At 42.1% G+C, this 19396-nt stretch overlaps 1 protein-coding gene across 2 annotated transcripts in view; it reads right to left on the reverse strand.

Moving 5' to 3' along the window:
* sema4c (sema domain, immunoglobulin domain (Ig), transmembrane domain (TM) and short cytoplasmic domain, (semaphorin) 4C) overlaps positions 1-15528 on the reverse strand; it is a 139845-nt gene extending 124317 nt beyond the window's left edge. The window contains exon 1 of one of the 2 annotated variants that reach the window (XM_078170899.1): positions 14949-15528. The gene's annotated coding sequence lies outside the window, so the exon portion shown is untranslated. The remainder of the gene's footprint in view (positions 1-14948) is intronic. The other variant, XM_033620314.2, reaches the window with a different exon arrangement.
* Positions 15529-19396: the final 3868 nt, after the last annotated feature.

Genomic DNA, 19396 nt, shown 5'->3' on the forward strand with positions numbered 1-19396 from the left:
CGTCTTTTCCTGGTTTTAAAGGCTGCATTACGGTAAAGTTGTTCCATTCTATGTTGTTCCATTATTTGCCTTTGTCACTGTGTAAATATTTTCTGAATGCACCAAGAGTCAACCCTACAATATCATCAGAATATCAATCAGAAATATTAAGATATTTGATTTCCTCCAAATCTCCCAGCCCTAGAGCATTATATAACCCCCAATAAAGCCACAATTTCTCAAGTGAACACCTCTTATTTTGCATCAATTTGTTTCTTCAGCTTCTCCGATTATAGACAATCACAAAGGCACAGTTACTGTATATGCAAATACAGGCCCACACTGAGCAAAACACACAACCCCACCCGTCTGTTACCCAGCTAAGCGGCGGAGAAAGAGAGAAAGACACACTCCGTCACCATGCACACATACACACAGAGCAGCTAACTTAATTTCAAAATCAATTAATTAAAAAAGCACGGTCCTCTTCCACAGGGAGTGAAAGACAAATTTGAGGAATTTAATCCTGGTACACAAATCAGAGCTGTTCAGCCGCAGAGATATGAGAGGACAGGATGGATGGAGGGATGGAGGGGGCGGAGGGATGGAGGATGGACGGTCAATGAATTTTAAAAAGGGAAGGCGATTTTACTCAGTCGCTTCAATTTGACATGACTCCTCTTGCTTTTTCTGCTTTACCATTCCGATCTATCTATCTATCTATCTATCTATCTATCTTTTTTCTATTTTCTGATGGACAGAGGAGAAGAAAAAGCACAATCAGCAGAGAAAGTGAGCATGACGGAAAGAGAGAGAGAGAGTGTGTGTGTGTGTGTGTGTGTGTTGGTGGGGTTCATCAGCATCCCTCTCTCACTCCCTCACTGTCTCTTTCCATTAGTTTTCAGGCTTTTTTTAAAAGAGACGTGTTATTGATTTTTTGACGCGCAGAGGCAGAGGGGGGCTCAGAGTTTGTGTGTGTGTGTATGCCTTTGTGTGCGTGCGTGCGTGCGTGTCTGTTCTCTGCGGCTGGTCTAACCTCAGGCGAAAAAATCATAATAAAGAGTTTGCCTTTCTCTCCTCCCTGGTGTTCCTAAAAAAAGGCTTTGCCTAATAGGAACAAAAAAAAAGAATAACACTGTGAGATAAACTGTTCCATATGCCACCTGTGTGTGTGTGTGTGTGTGTGTGTGAGTGAGTGAGAGGGAGACAGAAGGAGAGAGAGAGTGAAGTTAGAGACAATGTGTGAGCGTGTACGTTTGGCACGCAATTTGTAAATGTGTTGGTACAGGTGAGTGTTTGGTGCCTGACAAAATGCACGTGGCCTTCCATATTTGTCTGATGTTATGAGTGTGTGTTTGAGAGCCTGTGGTAATGTGTGTGTGAAAGCATGAGTAGTGGAAAAAGCATTCAGATCCTTTCTTCAAGTAAAAGTAACAAGCAACAAGGGACTGTTCGTTATTTATGGGAGAGGAGGGGGTGGTACAAAAAGGGGAAGGCAATGGTTGTATTTTGTATTTATTTTACCGCAGATTTTGAAAGAAAACATGCCTTACAAAGCCACGGGTGGGTTTATAAAAATCACCAAAATTAGACCATTTATCACAATTGTAAAAATAGAGATTATTGTTGGATTTTCAAATTCCAGTGGTCCTTGGAAGCATCATGTGCAATGAACGCTTCCATCAGAAAAAAAATAAATAATCAAATCTGAGCCTACACAGTTTGCACCAACTAACCAGCATGCATGACAAGAGTGAGAAACTGAAGCTTTTTTCAACTCCAGGATTTCGTCTTCAACTTTTTACTTTTAGCTTTCAAATATCAAAGGGTAAGTTTTAAAAAGAAGAACAAAAAAACTACTCTATGGTGGAGGGAGGGTTGTGCATTTTCTGCCAGTCACTCAGCGAGGCTCAAGCTTCAGGGAGGATAAAACAAACAAACAAAAAAAGTCACACCCCAGCTCCCCTCCTTCTCTGACAAGTAAAGAACAGTCCCCGACTGCCTGTGCTCACTGAAAGCCGTGTATCTCCTTGAAATTTTCAGATATGCTGAGGAAATTTTATTTGTAGCCTATACAATAATCATGTGCCATGTGTACTCTGAAAAAGTTGGTTTCTATCCTTGCTTTTGAATCTCAAAAATATATTTTTAAGTTCAGCTGAGGCTAATACAAGGGTTCAGCTGCCTGAGTTAGCCCAGTCAACAGGGTGTATTTGTTCTGGCAGTTGCCTGTAGGTTTATTGCTTTTCTTTTCCCTAACAGAAAACCTACAGGCGACTGGCAGGATGCATCTCTCCACCTCATCTCAGCACAAGGCAGCAATTATAATATATATTATATATGTATGTTAGCTTTAAGAATCTGTTAATGTTCCCAATAGCATTTCACCTTAGTTATTACATCATTTTGCACTGGAAAATAAATAAATACATTTCAACTTAAGTAAGACTACATAGTATCTAAAGTAAGAGTACTCATTATGCAGAAAGGCTCCTTTCAACGTGTTAGATGATTATTACAAATATTGTTGCCAATGCATTTAGATGTAAGCAGTAAATCATTATTATAGCTGGCCATGGTTTCACTCAATAGTTTAATACATAATTTTCTTTAGCTGAACATAATATGCAAAAGCTTAACTTGCAAAATGTAAATTTCTGGAGTAGAAGTATGAAATAGAATAAAATGATAGTACTGAAGGAGAGTACAAGTACCTCATTTATGCCTGGAAAGCATGTGTCAGAGTGTAATACAGTATGATTGTGTGTGTGTGTGTGTGTGTGTGTGTGTGTGTGTGTGTGTGTGGAACAGGCTGCACATGGAGAGGTCTATTACAAAAGTACACCTTGGGAGCACAGCAGTGGGGACTAAAGGGGAGAAAAGAGAATAAGAGTGAGTACCAAGAAGCAGAAGATGAGAAAGATTGAAAGAGAGTGAGAGAAGAAGGTGAAAGCCAGGTTGGAAATTGATGGTGTAATTGTTGACTGCTGGTCGGCTCTTATCTGGGTTTCTCAGGGCTGTTGTCTGGCCAGGCTGGCTTCTTTTTCGTTTTCCAATATCTGCCTCTCTCTCAGAGTGGACCAAACCTGGCAACCCATATACTTTTCTCTATTTTTTTCCCCTCTTGCCAGCCCTTGTATCCTCCCCAATCCCTGTCTTTCTCCTCTTTTATCTCCTTTCTGTCATATTACTGTGGCTCCATCCCATTGAGCACCTTTCTTTCTTTTTTTCTCTCTCTCTCTCTTCAGACAGTCAGACATCATGCAGTGAGCAGTGGACTGGAAAAGAGCAGTGGAGGGGGGGGGGGGCGCAGCCAGTTGCAGGTCAAAGGTGAGTCTGGAGCAGGATAGGGGCGGGTGAGGGGGCAAAAACAGACTCTGTTTCTATCTTTCACCCCCCGCCCCTGCACACAAGCCAAACCAACACCTCAACAACAGCACTATTATAGCTGCAGCTGCTGATACAGCTGGGCTCAAAGAAGATCCTAGTGCTGGATTCGAGGTGAAGCCAATGAGGTGCTAACCAGAGCAAGATTTGTGCTAAGCTAGCAGTGATGTTTTGATAAAAGAGTGCAGAGGCAGACCTGGAGGAAGTGAATCAAAAAGCTGGATTTGTACTTGGTGCAAGGGATTAACAAGATGCAGATACCACAGACATCATATATTTATAGTTGAGGGCTGGATTGCACTCAATGATATCACCATCCCAACACCACATAAATGTACTGTGTAGCTATGGGTGCTATATGCACAGGCTCCATAGTAATGCCGCAACTCTGACTTCTGACTCCAAAAAAATTGTTGAGACACATATTTTTTGAAGTATGTATGTGGAGGAAATCAGCAGGGCTGACCAACATGCTTTGAGGCTTCAAAGCTTCATTTGTTGCCCTGGTAATCGATGTCAAAATCACTATCTCAATGCTCAGTTTTTCTATACCATCACCCCAAAAATCCCAGAAGCTATGAATTAAGATATTGTAATCCAACATAATTCATTATGCATCCACATTAATTATTAGTTAATCTCGGACAAGGACATTTAAACTTAGTGATTGACGTTGTTTGTTAACGACAAATGTTTGACCACCCCTCAATGAAGCTTCAGTGCCTCAAAACTAGTATCCAAGACAGCCCTAGAAATCACCAAGCATGGCATTCTACCATGTGGCCATCGATACAGTGACATTATAGCACTATTTTCACCAGGTATAAAGGTGCTGTCCATATCAGGATCAAATATCCAGCTGTATGTCAGTCTCATGTCCCCATTTAAACCGACCATTCACTGTATGTGATAATCTTGTTGTCTGCAGCATCTCATCATGTCTATCGTGGGCAATATGCAAAGCAGACGAGTAGGTGGGGAAGTGGCACCATCAACATAAACAAACAGCAGGTTCAGGATATTTAGGTATAATGCTGTACAGCCTGTATTTACTTCTCATTCAAGGCAAAAAGGGCTGTGTTTAACAAGTCTTTCATATGAGGCAACAGTGACAAGTTACCTCGCTGCAGTAGAGTTAGCAGCAGCTGCTGTAAACACCATCTCAGTTCCTGTTTCACTAAAGATGAAGAAGAGGAGCAGTGACTCATAGGGTCAGATCATGCTGGAGTCATTTCACCATACCATCCAGGCAAAATCTGATTAGTCAGGGGGCAAGCGTCTGTCTCCTCTTCATCGCACAATTGTTTTCTACAAACCATGCTGTCTCTACACTAAGACATCTAACACATTGTCCGCCATCCTCTTCACACTTGCCAAAAGTGCCCCATGGTACTAGAAAGAAGTATTTTCTTAGTGTTAAACGAAACACTGTTCTAGCATTGATTTTTCAACAATAAAGGGTAGCATTGACTTCCCAAGACTTGATGGGCCAGGTTTCCATTAGGAACTGCAACGCTGAGTTAACTTTGAATTTCCAATTAGAGGTGCTACACTGAGTAAACATCTATGTTTTCATTTAGGAGGGGCTAACAACTAACTTTGATTTTCCTAAAGGCCAAGATCACTGCAGACAAACACAGCAAGACATAAGCAAAAGTAGCTCTCAGTCTCCCAATAGCTATGAAAGCTAAGCTACTCCCACACGCTAGCTCAGCTGAGCTCAAAGCAAGCAGTCATGTAGGGGCCCTCCTGCTACCGATAAGCCTGCATGGGCCCCTCTGTAGTGCCTGCCCTGGAGAGAAGCCATTAGCCCGGCTGCAGCTCCTTCCCGGATAAGCTGCAGCTTACCAGCCTGCGAGCCGCAGGGCAACTTTTTATTGTCCTTTCAAAACTTTATGTGTGAGTGTGGGGCGATAGCCTGGGAGGGGCCCTGTGTGCTGGAGTCTGCAATACAGTATGTGTGTGTGTGTTTGTGTGTGTGCTCAAGCTGTGTGCTCCCGGCACTTCCTGCCCACTAACGGCCAGTCCCACGGTAGGGAGGGCGAGCTCTATCGGACCAGAACAATGCCAAAAAAAGGCCGTCATAAAAACAAACTACCATGCTCTGGTTAGCACGGGGAAGAGGAGGAGAGGGGCCTACTTTCCTCTACACAACCCCCTACTGACCACTGCATGTGCATCATTATTCATACACACACATTAACACACACACAATCTCAGATATCCAGTCCATGACTCACTTTTTTTTTACTGTTATCTTTTGCTGGTCGCACATATACATTTGCATACACTATCCAGGACACAATGCATTAAAACAGCAAGATGCAAGAGCTGAATATGCATAAGCACATACTCTATGCAAACTACACACATAGCAATGTTGCCACTGACAGTAAACAATAGGAACCCCTGCATACACACTGGGTCCAAACAGCACTGACGTGTCACCAAAATCAGAATAACAAAAAAAGAGAACAATTCCGGCGGTCCTCTGTACACAAAACACAGTGCAGACAACTGAGCCAGAAAACATCTGCTGAGTCGGGACAAACAAAACAACAAGCAGCCGACGAACAGCCGCGTCGGGGGCCTCAGAAAACATACTAAATACCTTACATGGTGCCCCCGAAACACAGTTGGCTCTCTGACAAGGTTTTTGGCCGAGCATATTAACATCTCTTCCCAATCCAGCTTTACAATTTAAACCACGGCCAGGCATGGCAGACCCAGGAAACAGGATGAAACAGGAAAGATGAGTCCAGCTGCTATCTGAAGAGGAAATTACTAGTATCAAATATGATGAAGATTTCTCTCCCTGAGTCTGTCTTTGACTCAGTTGGAAGATAAAAAAGACACTGTTTGCTTTGCGGAAGACACTGTAGATGGATACTGCTGTACACTGTAGATGCTATAACATGCAACTTAAATGATTTAGCAGAATGAAATGACTTTACACTAATAGTTAAACATTCTGGGAAACACACTTATCCACATTTGTGCCTAAAGTTAAATGAAAGGATTGATACCACTGTCATGTCTGGGTGCTAAATATGTAGCTGGATCCAGTTTCTTGTTAGCGTAACTTAGCTTAGCATAATGTTTCTTCTTTCTCCAACTTCATAACTATTCCTTTATAACATTGAAAACAGAACAACACCCAGCACCTTCACAGTTAGGCCACTGACTGACTGACTGACTGTATATTAATGTATGTGTTTTTCCTCATCTTTTTATTACAGATGAGTGAACAATAATCAGCAATCACCAGCTGGTGAACATACAAATGTAACAATACACTGAGCAACATCATATTCCAAACACCTTCCCCACTCAAAACCCGCAGCAAACTTGTAAGTAATAATATCACAATATTAGAGTTGTTCTGAGTTGTAGCCTACACAGCAAGTTGCGCTGTGCAGCCACTGGCAACTACTGTTTTAGAGCAGCCAAAAATAATTGATTTCCTGTGAACAGTGTAATGTTAGCCATTAGCAAGTTGCCAATATCTTACACTGGAAAATCCCACCAGTAAAAAGGCAACATGAACAGTATGCAAGGCTTCAGTTTCGAGGGGTGGCATTAGTGTTGCTTCTTACTAAACTGTGGCTGCACTGTAAGTTTTTTTTTTTTTTTTACAACTGACAGTCAAATTAGATAATAAAAGAATGTTCAAGGGGATCGACTATATGTAGGCTATTTGGTCTTTTTTTTTTTTTTATTTTACAGAGGGTTTAACAGGAGCCATGCCAAACAACAACTATAGCAATCATGTCACATCCATACAGGGCTGGTAGTATACAGTTGTATCGGAACGTCTCTATATGTCCTTAATTAATGGTATACCAATATCCATAAAGGCTAGTGGCCAGAAGTAGTCCATTAGTGATCACATCTTGAGGTTTCCCAAGCAAGAAAATAACGGAAACCAAACGTCTTCAAAAATATAAACACAGTCATGTTTTGCTAGAGTTAATATCTTAAGGTAAAAACTGTGATATTTGGATATCTGGACCAGCTAAAAAGTTGGAGGAGATTCGTTTTTTCCAAAGTAGAAGTGTACATGTCTTGGCAAATAATGTTATAATTATTAATATTATGCATTTTTTAATCAAATTGAAATTGGGCATATCGTTTTACACCTAAAAACGACAATTTAAATCAAATTCTATTTCTAAAACTGATTGAGTGAAGAAATCAATCCTGTTCCAGACACTTTTCAGCAGGTCACATTACCAGAACAGATGTATGTTAATATTTATTGAAGCTGTCATCACTTTTTATCACATTGTTTTTACTGAACCCTGCTCAATCACAAGCAAGCAAAAAATCCATTTAACCTCTCTCTCTGTGTGTCCTATTTTACATAAAAACTTGGATGGAAACCCAATTATTGATAGATGCACACAGGGAGCAGAGCAGCATAAAGACAGACAGTGAGAGATAGCGAGAGAGAGAGAGCACGAGGCTGGCAGGCAGCAGATGGCCAATAGTGGTCAGCTGGTAACAAACAAGCAGGTCAGGGCTCTCCTCCACCTCCATTCCTACACTCATAAATAATGCAGAGCCGAGCCACCCAGAGCAGCTCCACCAAGCTTCTTCTAAAGACCTCCAGAGTCACATAAAGGCACACACAGAGTTTGTTGTGCAGAAGCAAAGCACAGACCTTTATGTCATGGCAGGGAGCTTTGGGTTACTCTCCATCTGTTCCTTCATTTGTTACAGACAACAGTGATTAGATTGGGCTGATCCCTCTCAGCACTGCATTCTGACATTTTTAAAATTACATTGATCAGCCTGACAGGGGGGAAATTAGAGGTCGGAATGAAAAGCTTTGATATACACAACTTCCACATTGCAAGAGTAAAAACATTTGGTACATCCAGTTGCACTTGCTCTACAGATTTGCCTCCAGAAACGTCAGTGTGTACCATATTGGATTTTCCACCAGCCTGACTTTCCTGGAAACATTTCTCCTCCCTCAGGGCTTATTTATTTATTGATTACCCCAAAGGGAGGCTGCATCATTCATAGAGGGTGACAAATATTTATTACTGCCTTGTGTTCTATATTCTGAGAGTATTGCTTTTTTGGCAATAATGTTAATTTTTGACAATAATGCCAATATGACTTCATTTAATTTAACTGAATTGATCTGAGAGAGAGGGATCCATACAGGCTGCTCCCGAGGCATTCAGGGTACTGGCACCACTATTAGAGCCACCAAAAGGATTATACTGCTTCCTTCTATCTGAGCATAGTTTTCACTCACAATGGGCTGAATATGCACTTGTCTGTTCAATTAAAGTTGAGCTACATAAGTGGTAGTGCTTACACTTTGGCAATGCAAAAATGACCTCATTATGCTACTCGAATTGAGCCGAAACGGGCAAGAGAGAGGAAGAGGGGGAAAAAAATGTGTGCGTAAGTGGGTGAGAGAGACAGAGGATGAAAGAGGGAAAGAAAGAGCTCAAAGGGAAGGGCTAAGTTGCAGAGGAGCAAAAGCTTCTCTCATCGGAACAACTGCAATCACAGCCACTGCCAAAACCCTCTGGATCCATCTTCACTGCCTGATGGAAACTTCTCAACAGGCCTTAAAGCCACTGAGAGGAGGCTGGAGGTTGTGCAGTGTGGTGCCTGCATGTGTGTATATGTGTGTGTTTCAGCCTGTGCGCAGTTTGTCTTCTATATTAATAATGCCCTCCGTAGCATTTTAACATCAATAAATAATAGCTGCATCAAGTTTGAGACATCAGAATCGTTCCTGTAAACAAATGAGCCAGGAGGAGCCGAAGAGCTCAAGGCGCTGCAAATACAGAAAACACGAGCAAATGAAGACACATCATCAGGTATCATCAGCAACTTGACAACACATACATCGCATTTGAATAAATACTGTACATAAGTATGATACATGCAACTTGGGAAATTTCACAACACAGAATACAGAAAACACAATCCCATACAGACACACTGAGTCATAAGCTCTGTCACAATCCAATACATCCAGCAGGTTTTTGTAGCACGAGGTGTGTTCACAACAGAGATGTGACAAAATAAAGACTATTTTGCATACTAAAAAAAGCTTGATTTTGAGTGTGCTGCTCACACCATTGTCCCACAAAGCAGTGCACAAAGAAAACAGAGGTGCAAATCACAACTTGCAGGTGGTGTTGAGACAGCTCCAGCAAGATCATTTCTTCAGCAAAAAATTCTTAAGTATGTACAATTTTTGTATGCCAACTGCACTAAGACAATTACTATACAGGTCATACATACTGTTTGCAATTAAATGTAGGATGCAGTATAGAACTGGGTCACAACACTATACATCACAACCGAAGTGTTTTTGGCGGGGGCGCACAAAAAACTGATCAACAATGAGCTAGAAATGGGCCAAGTGTTAATGCTAGTAGCGTAGCTAACATCTCCAATAATATCAAAGTCATGGAATCAGATTGATAATCTAAAACAAACACTGTTAGCTCACTTTCCAACATCATTAGTCCTTTTTACACAGAGATCATGCTACAGAACTGCTAATTAAGTCCCTTCATTAAGCTGTCTTTGCATTTTTACACAGATCCAAACAACGGCAGCATCATGCCTCCTCAGTCTGTGGATTTTGACAGCATGCCGGCATCGCAGAAGCAAAAGAGGCGTGACATGTAACCCAACAGCATCGGCCTCTAATGTCATACATAATGTATGTGTTGGCAGTGCTTTATAAACAATAACAATTGCATTAATATGATGGAAACAATCATTTACTGTCCCTGTTATATGGCGGCTGATATAGTCCTCTGCATCTCGGGTACGGAACTCCCACTGTGCTAAGTTAAGTTTTTTGGTTCCCCACCAAAAACTTTTAATGGGTTGTCACTCACTTTCTTTGTGTTGTGTGCGACTTACAGCGTCTCTCAATTTGCTTGTGTTTTTGAATTCTCAGTGCATTTCTCTGTGTCTTGTATGTGCTATGAAATCGGTGAGAGGGTTTCTTAATTTGCTTGTGTTGAGCTGTCACGGCCATCACAGATTTTCTCCCGCATTGATTTACACAGATAGAAAGATTGCTGTGGCGCACAGAAGAAACACAGAGGTGTTGTTCTGTTAGCAGAGGTAAAATCTTTTAAAATTGCACATGGTGGAAGGAAAGAGAGGTCAATGAAACAACCCAAAAAAGGGGGATTACACCACATTCATTCTCTGCAGGAGAAGCAAAGAAAAACAAGGAAGGACAAAAGGAAACATCCCAGCCAGAGGAAGCAACAAGGTTCCTGGTCTTGTGTCTTAATTTTGACAAAAACATAAAAACTGAAATGAAGCCATGAGCCATCTAATCAACTTTGATTATGGTAATTACACAAGACACAACATGATCAACGTGCCAGTGAGATGCTAATGTATAAAAATCCTGGATGTGTGTGTGTGTGTGAGTGTAATTTAGAGAGCCAGACTTCACGTTCGGGTGCCACAGTGTCATTTTGAGTCCACAGCTGTGTACATATCACACCTCCCCTCAACACAAACACACACATACACTTTACCTTGTCTCTACAGTTAATAGGATCCATAATAATGAACTTATAACAATAATAATGCAGGCGCACATACGCAGAGATAGCATGAAAACATAAGGTTTATATCACTTTGACCCTGCACCCTGCCAAAGCCCATTTACCATCACGGTCTTGTAAACAAGCCTCTTCCCTTCCTTCTTCTCTAAACATCAGCCTGTCCAGCCCAGCCCCACCTCCTGCTGTTTCCCTCCAGCACACACACACACACACACACACACACACACGACCCATCTGCTTCTGCTCTTCAGACCTCGCATCTGGCCTGCCATGAACCATATCTCTGTTCAACACAAAAACACACACACACACACACACACATACACACACACTGTTAAGCATCAAAAAAATGAGTGGGGCCGATTCTGTTCATGCAGCATCAGAACAGAGAGGGCACGGCCGGAGATGTGAACTCCCCTCAGCTCAGCAGGAATCACAGAGCAGTTTGAAAAGGCAAAAACAAAAGCAAATCTGCTTGTGAAAGAGAGTTTTAAAAGGAAGAAAGAAAGATAGAGAAGGAATTAAATCGTCGGCGGAATGAAAAGGATGTTTTGAAATTAAAAAAAAAAAAAAAAGCCTACTGTGGGATGCTGGCACATCAACTGTTGCTCAGCGGAGGATGTGAAAGAAAAAAAAAAAGCCTCTCCCACCATCAGAAATACATTATCGTTAGCAAATTCTGATCCATACGCTCCCACAGCACCATAGCCAGCATGAGCACAGCCTGAATGGTCTCTGTGTGTGTTCCTGTATGCAAAGCTTTTGCGTTACATTATCAGAAATCATCGCGTTATCACGGGAGTTTACTGCGCATTCAGCTGCTCACCATGTGGGCTGCAGTATCCGTTGCATTGATGTGATGCTTGTGACATAGAGATGACAATTAAACACTCACACACAAACACACACATGCAGCAGACAGGAGACATCTGGTGCACTGACGATATAACAGCTATGATGCAATGTTGGCCCTTTGGTGTCAAAACACAGTTTATGTCACATATTTGCACGCAAGGACTCGCAAACTCAGACTGACACAGATAGTGATATTAGAGTGACTGGTTGATTAATCAGAAAATGAATTAGCAACTATTTTGATAACTGATTCATTCTGTGAGTGAAGATTTGCAGCATTTCTTTTACTTATACGATAATAAAATAAACATCTTTGGGTTTGTCTAGTGTGTAGGATTTAGGGGAATATACGGGCAGAAATGGAACATAATGAGTATGCTTTCTTTAGTGTATGATCCCCCAAAAATAAAGATCATCTTCATGTTTTCGTTACCTCAGAACAAGCTGTTTATACCTCCATACGGAACGGGTCCTTGCCCAAGGAGTCTGGCATGTTGCACACGTCTGTCCGCGACAAACCAAATATCATCATATAAACACTGATTTGTAATGTAAACTGCTTTATTCAGTGTTTTTACCAGTTTTCATCACCCACTCCATTGGTTTTGGAGAAGAAGAGACCTCTGCTGATAATTCGGCTACTCTTAAAAACATCCTCAACTATGGACACTGAAGAAATCCTAACTGTGAGTTCACGCTTGGCACACAGAAAAAGTTTGAGCTGGCATGCAATCTGCGATCCTCACTGCTAGATGCCACAAAATCCTACACACTGTTCCTTTAAGACTGTAAGGACACCACAAAACATTCATCCTGGGTTCTTGGAAAATCTGATGGCTATTTTTCTTTATTTTCTGACATTTTAGTCAAAACAATAATCCCCAAATGGAGAAAATTACCGGCTGATTAGTCTTTTATGGAAGTAATCAGGTGCTGCAGCCCAGCAGTGGCCCTGAGGTGGATGCCAGCAGGAACATATGTCCAACACAACACCCATAGGGGTCATGAGCACACACAAATACACACACACATTGACATAAGAGATCAAAGTTGAAAGAAATTCCATATTTAATATAAGTGAAACTGTTTCGTGTGTGTAAAGCAGCGCATGTAAATGCGAGAACCCGATTGTATAAGCATGCCTGTTTGCATGTACAGGAGGTATGATGCATGCGGTCCTTTGTCTGCGTGGCTGTGTGCTATTTAATTGTGCGTGTGTGTGAGGAGCAAGATGAGTGTGTGAGGGAAGATGGGAAGGAGGCTGGCCATCAGGATGTGGAGTCCATTGTCTGTCCGACAATGAAGAGATCGAGTCGGCAGGAGTCCTGTGGCTCTTTCAATGGAGGCATTAACATCTGGGGCCAGAGGGCTGCAGTGTGTGTGTGTGTGTGTGTGTCTTTGTTGCAACTGCCCTGGATAAAGCTGGATTTTCAAGGCTTTTTTTCTGACTGGAAGTAATGCAGATGTCGGGAGGCATGCTTCAACCAAACTGGGTTTTCAAACATGTCTCATTGTGACGTGCTCCAGTCATGTATAATCTTCTCTGTATATTTATATCAAGGATTACGACCATTCTTAAAGGTCTGAGAACTTGATTTTACAAATTAAAAGGTGAGCAAATTGAATTTTGGCAGGATTATCCTCCGCTACATCCCTCTACACTGTAAATGTCAACTCTCGGCTCAATGCCGGCGCTGAATTCGACCAATATATTACTTTCATTAATCTTTCCAAATGACACGGTGGCATACACAAACACACAGAACCACCCGCCCACCAACCTTATGAAAAAGAAGTCCTACAGCAAACTTCACGAGGAAATTACACACATATCAAAGCAGAAAGTGGATCCTCAAACACAATCACGCTCACATAAAGTCATCCTCCATCCCACATGGCTATAACGTGACTCCACTAACTTCACCCACAACCTTTACTGTCTTTATTTTGAAGGGCCACACTCCCCCTGTGCTGTCTGTGAGTTAACTGGCACTGGCACCAAACACCTTGTAAAAAAAAAAAAAAAAAGTAGGCAGACCCCCCACTCCTCCTCCACCGCCTCCTCCCAAACCACCACCTTTTTACACAAATCCCTGCTCACTGTCCAGTGTGGACGCCTGCCCTTCTCCTCCTCCTCCTCCTCCTCCTCCTCCTCAGTAATTACAATAATCACTCAACTGGAGCTAATAGTTACTTCATTAAGGCAAAAAGAAAAATCAGAAGGGGGAAAAAGCACTCCAAAGTAATATCTCAAGTCAGTGGATTATTGTCACCATAAGAGCTTAATTTTTGAGTGTCAGCTGAGCAAGCGGGAAATAGAGGCAGCAGTTCAAGAGCCTCATTGCTTTTATGGCATTGGAAGTGGATGAGGGCTGTCATATATAACTACTCTAACAATGTGAGACTCAGCTATTAAAATCTCTATATATGTTTTCAGCAAGATGCTTTGGAACTCTTAACTTGTGCATCTGCGTGAGCATTTGCCAAACATCTCTATTAACTCTAAAAGCCTCTCTTCAGGGAGCCAGCAGAAGTCACAAAGTAAGTTAGGGAATATTAATGGAATATTATATTGATGCCATAGAAGATGCAAAACACTATCAAGCACAGAAAGGGTCCTAAAAGTTCATGATAGAGCACCACAGATGGAAATATAACAGGCAAATAACAACATATTAACTGATTTTTACCCCTGAAGTGGTGAACAGCTGTAATTGTGGCATGCTGCACCACAAACACTGCACTGGTTAGTGTGATATTGTGCATCTTATATGTTATAGTTTCATTGCCTGACTGTGATTATGGAGCAGTGCATGCAATAGATACACAGACTACGGTGAAAGTCCGGAGTTGATTCCCTTCCAACTGCTCCTGACCGCAGTGCGCTGTGTTTACACTGCGCGAAACGAAGATAAAGTTGCATCATACTGAGCCCCAAAAGGACAACATACTACACGTCCACGATCTGTTTAGACAACGCGTTGTATCTGACGGCATCCTATTTCCAAGAAAAGGGGGCTTCATGGCAACAGTTGGAGATCCGGAGACTCCGGATCAGGATGTCTTCTACCTCTGCTTCCCTCGTCTACTTTTAATCCAGCTACCTCACAGCACTGCAACCACCATTACGACAAATAACGGCTCCAAACTTACCTTATTATTACGGTGATGGTGGTGATGATTACAGGCAACGCGTCCTGCGCTTTCCTCTCCGTCTCCCTCTGACGACAGATCCAGAATCCTTTTCTCCCCGTCTCTTCTTTCTCCGTTATCTCGGATTTGTTTCTGAATTGGAGTTATAAATTATTCCACATCTTCATCAATTTCAGATGAATTCGCCCACGGTTTCTCTCTTCTCTTTTCTTATTTCCTCTGTATTTTTTAAATGGCTGGACTACAGGGCAAATCAAGCCATACGATACTGTCATTCAGTTTCTACACAGAGGAACTGGCTCTCCGCGCAACTCCCTCCCAAGGCTTTGTAACACGAAACCAGAGGAGGAGGAGGAGGAGGAGGAGGAGGAGAAAAAAGGAGGAGAAAAAAAGCGTCAATTTATTCCACTATCTGGGACGAGCTGGATGAATCTATCCGCCTCTCTGTGCGCAGAAGTTTCAGCAGTCCGTACTAAACAAACATGCCGGAGTGGTCGTGGCGCTGCGTCTCTGTGCCAGTCTCCACTGGAAATGATGTGTGTGTGAGTGTGTGTGTGGCGCTGCAGCGTGTGTGCGCCCCCAGCCTACTTCTGCAGTACGCATCACAGCAGGGACCGGCGAGGATTTCAAAAAAGGCACACAAACAGGTCTCCGCCCATTAGCCTCTCGGAACAAGGGCCCCGACACAGACGAGGGGCCCCCAGCGGCCATTACACTGCTTGATTAAGACACTTTCATTGTGTGGAAAGTGAAGGTCTGTTTTTGGCAAAGTGCTTCCCAACCTGGAGTCTGACCTCAGACACTCAGAGGTCCTTTTAAACGGGGTGGTGTGGCTGTTAAAGAGACCATTGTTAGATTGGAGGGTCTGGTTCCTCACCAATTTCTGCCCCGCATTTAAGAGCCAGTGTGCAAGGCACCGGCACCAAACAAGCACTGCCGGACTTTTGATCTCCCTCTGTGCCAGAGAAAATGTTCCACAGAAGATCAATACGGCATTAATACAGCAATATTATCATCGCCTCTACAGTTATTGCACTGAGCTGAGGAAAGTATAATGTTGTAAGAGTAAAAATAATCTGTTGTTTTTGAGGCTCGGAGCTCTTTCCAGATGAAGCCTTTCACCTAATGTGACTTTTATAGTTTGTCATCTATTATTTTGTCTTTGTCTTATAAGAAGATCAATAAAATTATTTTAGAAATGGATGGTTTTTGGTCGAGAGCATCTTCTTGACATGAAAGCATTTGGGATCTGTGTATTTTACAGGCTATTTTATTGATTGTCCTACAAACATGAATCGCAATTTATCTGTTGCAATTATAATGAGTGGTGAGCCCTGAGAGAAGATGCCAAATAAATATCAGTGGTGGGACCTTTTACTAGTAAAATTGTTACTTCACTGAACAGAGTTTGACACTAGAAGGCTGTTTTCTCATTTATCTGATGAAGAAGGAAAGTTTCTCACATTTAACCTCAGTTTAACACGTGTACCTGCAAGCAAATGTTGTGACATCGCAACTAGTGGAAGCCAGTCATGGTCCCAATCATATACAACTTGCACAAGTGAAATGTGTAAACATGAAGCGTCCAGTGAACAGTGAGAAAGGACTTCAAGACATCTTGTGTCCAGTAGCTGTATATGACAGTCAGAGCATTAAAAGGAAATTTCAGTTTATTTCAACCTGTCTCCTATCGTCCTAAATTTGTTTCAAGTCACTAGTGACATAGAAATAATAGTTAGCATGTTAGCCGTTAGCCTAGATACAGCTGTAGCATCAGACCTGTTAAAACGTAAGTGAACGGGCAACCTTCAAGTGCAAAGTTAGTCCACTAAACAAGCTTTTTTTCCACAAAGACCACCTCATATCGTTAGAGGCATTCCTCTTCTGTGGGCATTGGGGCACAGCATTCACAGGTAACGTTACACCACCGATCTCCAGAGCTAAATCCTTCCAGCAGCCATTCCTCCTCTGTCATCCTCTAACGTTACCTGTTGTGCCTCTCTCTCTCTCCTCCTCTGTTCTTCAATTTCACGAAGCTCTCGTCAGTGTATTCCGGCTCAAATAAATAAGGGCAGCCATCGCCTCTTGATGTGGAAAGCCTATATACTAACATTCCACATTTAGGTGGTCTTCAGAGTTGTTGTCTTACCTTACCGTGTGTTTACCGTTTACCTCTGCTTCCCAAAGCGCAGCCGAAATATCGCGAGAACAAGCCGCAGCAGCTGCAAGGCAAAACCGGACAGTAGCCTGAAAGGTTCATTAATTTATTTTATGAAAGATTCATAGAATAATAGCTGACTTTTTGCCAGACTTTGACTTTGTGGAGGAGGAATTTGATTTTGCAGAGTTTTATGGCCGCCCTTATTTATTTGAGCCAGAATACACTGACGAAGAGCTTCTTGAAATTGAAGAATGGAGGAGAGAGAGAGAGAGAGGCTCAACAGGTAGAGGATGAGAGAGGAGGAATGGCTGCTGGAAGGATTTAGCTCTGGAGATTGGTGGTGTAACGTTACCTGTGAATGCTGTACCCCAGTGCCCACAGAAGAGGAATGCCTCTGTTGCAAGGAATGGGACCGGTTGCAGCCTTAGCTAAATGGTAAACAACAAACATGGCACCACACCGGTAAGGTAAGACAACATGTTTACATGTCGTTTTCTATATGTTCTCTGACATTTATCCTAATGATATGAGGCGATCTTTGTGGAGAAAAAGCTTGTTTAGTGGACTAACTTTGCACTTGTTCAATTAAGTTTTAACAGGTCTGACGCTACGGCTGTATCTAGGCTAACGGCTAACATGCTAACTATTATTTCTATGTCACTAGTGACTTGAAACAAATTTAGGACGATAGGAGACAGGTTGAAATAAACCGAAATTTCCCTTTAATATAGCAGCAAACCAATTTTACTAAGTCAAGATAAAGTGGAGTAATGGCATCTTAACTCTTGTCTCTCTTCTTTGTTGTGGTTGACAGTATGGCCGTGTGTTCATGTTAGTGAGCCCTGTGTGGGTATACTGGCTAGCTAATTGCCACTGCTCAGCTCTGCGCTTAAATGGTGGTTAGTGCTGATATTGGGACAACGTTGTTGTGGAAGTGTAGCATCCACCCTCCGGTGTACCCCTGGTTTACACCATTAGCTTTGTCAGCACTGTTGCCTTTTTCAGCATTGTTCACGCTGTTAGCACTGATAGCTAGTAGCCACTGAGTCAGCAACCTCCTTGTTGAGAGCCGTGTGTGAACAACCTCTGAATCATATGGTGCATTACATTTGCACTGGGAAGTAGGAGTTTCCAGACAGAAATTTCAACTGGAATGCTCCCTGAACTCTGATTGGAGGAACCTCCCCAACCTCAACCTCAAAAATCAAGGTGGCCGCACATCAACAGTGGTGACGCTGCTGTAATGTACTGATTATTAGCACTTCTGTCTCATTTGTGTCTTATTAGACAGACAAAATTAGACATGTTGCTACAAAAAACAGTGCAATGCGTGGTATAAACTGGTATTGCTGGATATGGCTAACCAGGCTAGAACTGGTATTGCTAACAACATTTTGGTATTCTGACTTGTTGTAGCCCATTGGAACACAGTCAACTCAAATGTGACGCCATTCCCAGCTCCAACCTTCGACTTCTGAGTTAAACTGAATGCAGCGTTGGATACGCTCTGAATGTTGTAAACAGATCCTTTAAACGAAAATTAACAATATCTGCATTTTTGTTTATTCTAGATTTTGCAATAAGTTTTCATCAAGTTAGGTTAACTGATTTTTTTGTGTGTGGGAAAACCATACCAGACTCAAATTATTAATCAGTGTATCTTGTATGTGTCTTAAATCTCTTCATCTTCTACTGTAATAGTTTATCCATATGACAGAAATGAAGGATTGTACTATCATGTTAACATGTGTTCAAGCTGGCCTGTTAATTAGGAGCAAGTAAGTTGAAGTTCATTGTCCTGGCTAAGGACAGCAGGAAGAGTTAGGGGTTTTTTTGCCATCAACTCTGAGATTAATGTCCACTTTACTCTTGAGCCAAAGTCACTCTACTATACGCAATCACATTGGGGAGCAAGTCACTTATCATGTACACAACATCGCTCATGTTGTATATTGCTTAGTAGTTACTCTTAAAGGGATACTGCAGCAATTTAGTACTGCACCCATAAATTTGGAGGACTAACAAGAGACACATAAAAAAGAATGGGCTGAATCAAAGCAGCAGAGTGTGAAATATAATGACTTTCAGTCCCTGTGGGTCAAGCTCCAAAAACACCCAAAATGCAACTCAACAGTGTTTTTTATTAGACCCCCCTTGCTTTTAAGTGCCCATGTCTTCCAAACTCCACATGTTCACTTTGTGACTCAGGCTTTATGTTTAAAACGTTGGGTCTCTAAGCCCAAGCCGAGATAACCTTGATGTCAACAGACATTACACAACTGTGTTC

This window comes from Epinephelus lanceolatus, chromosome 9 (assembly GCF_041903045.1).
Source record: "Epinephelus lanceolatus isolate andai-2023 chromosome 9, ASM4190304v1, whole genome shotgun sequence".
Taxonomy (NCBI): Eukaryota; Metazoa; Chordata; class Actinopteri; order Perciformes; family Serranidae; genus Epinephelus; species Epinephelus lanceolatus.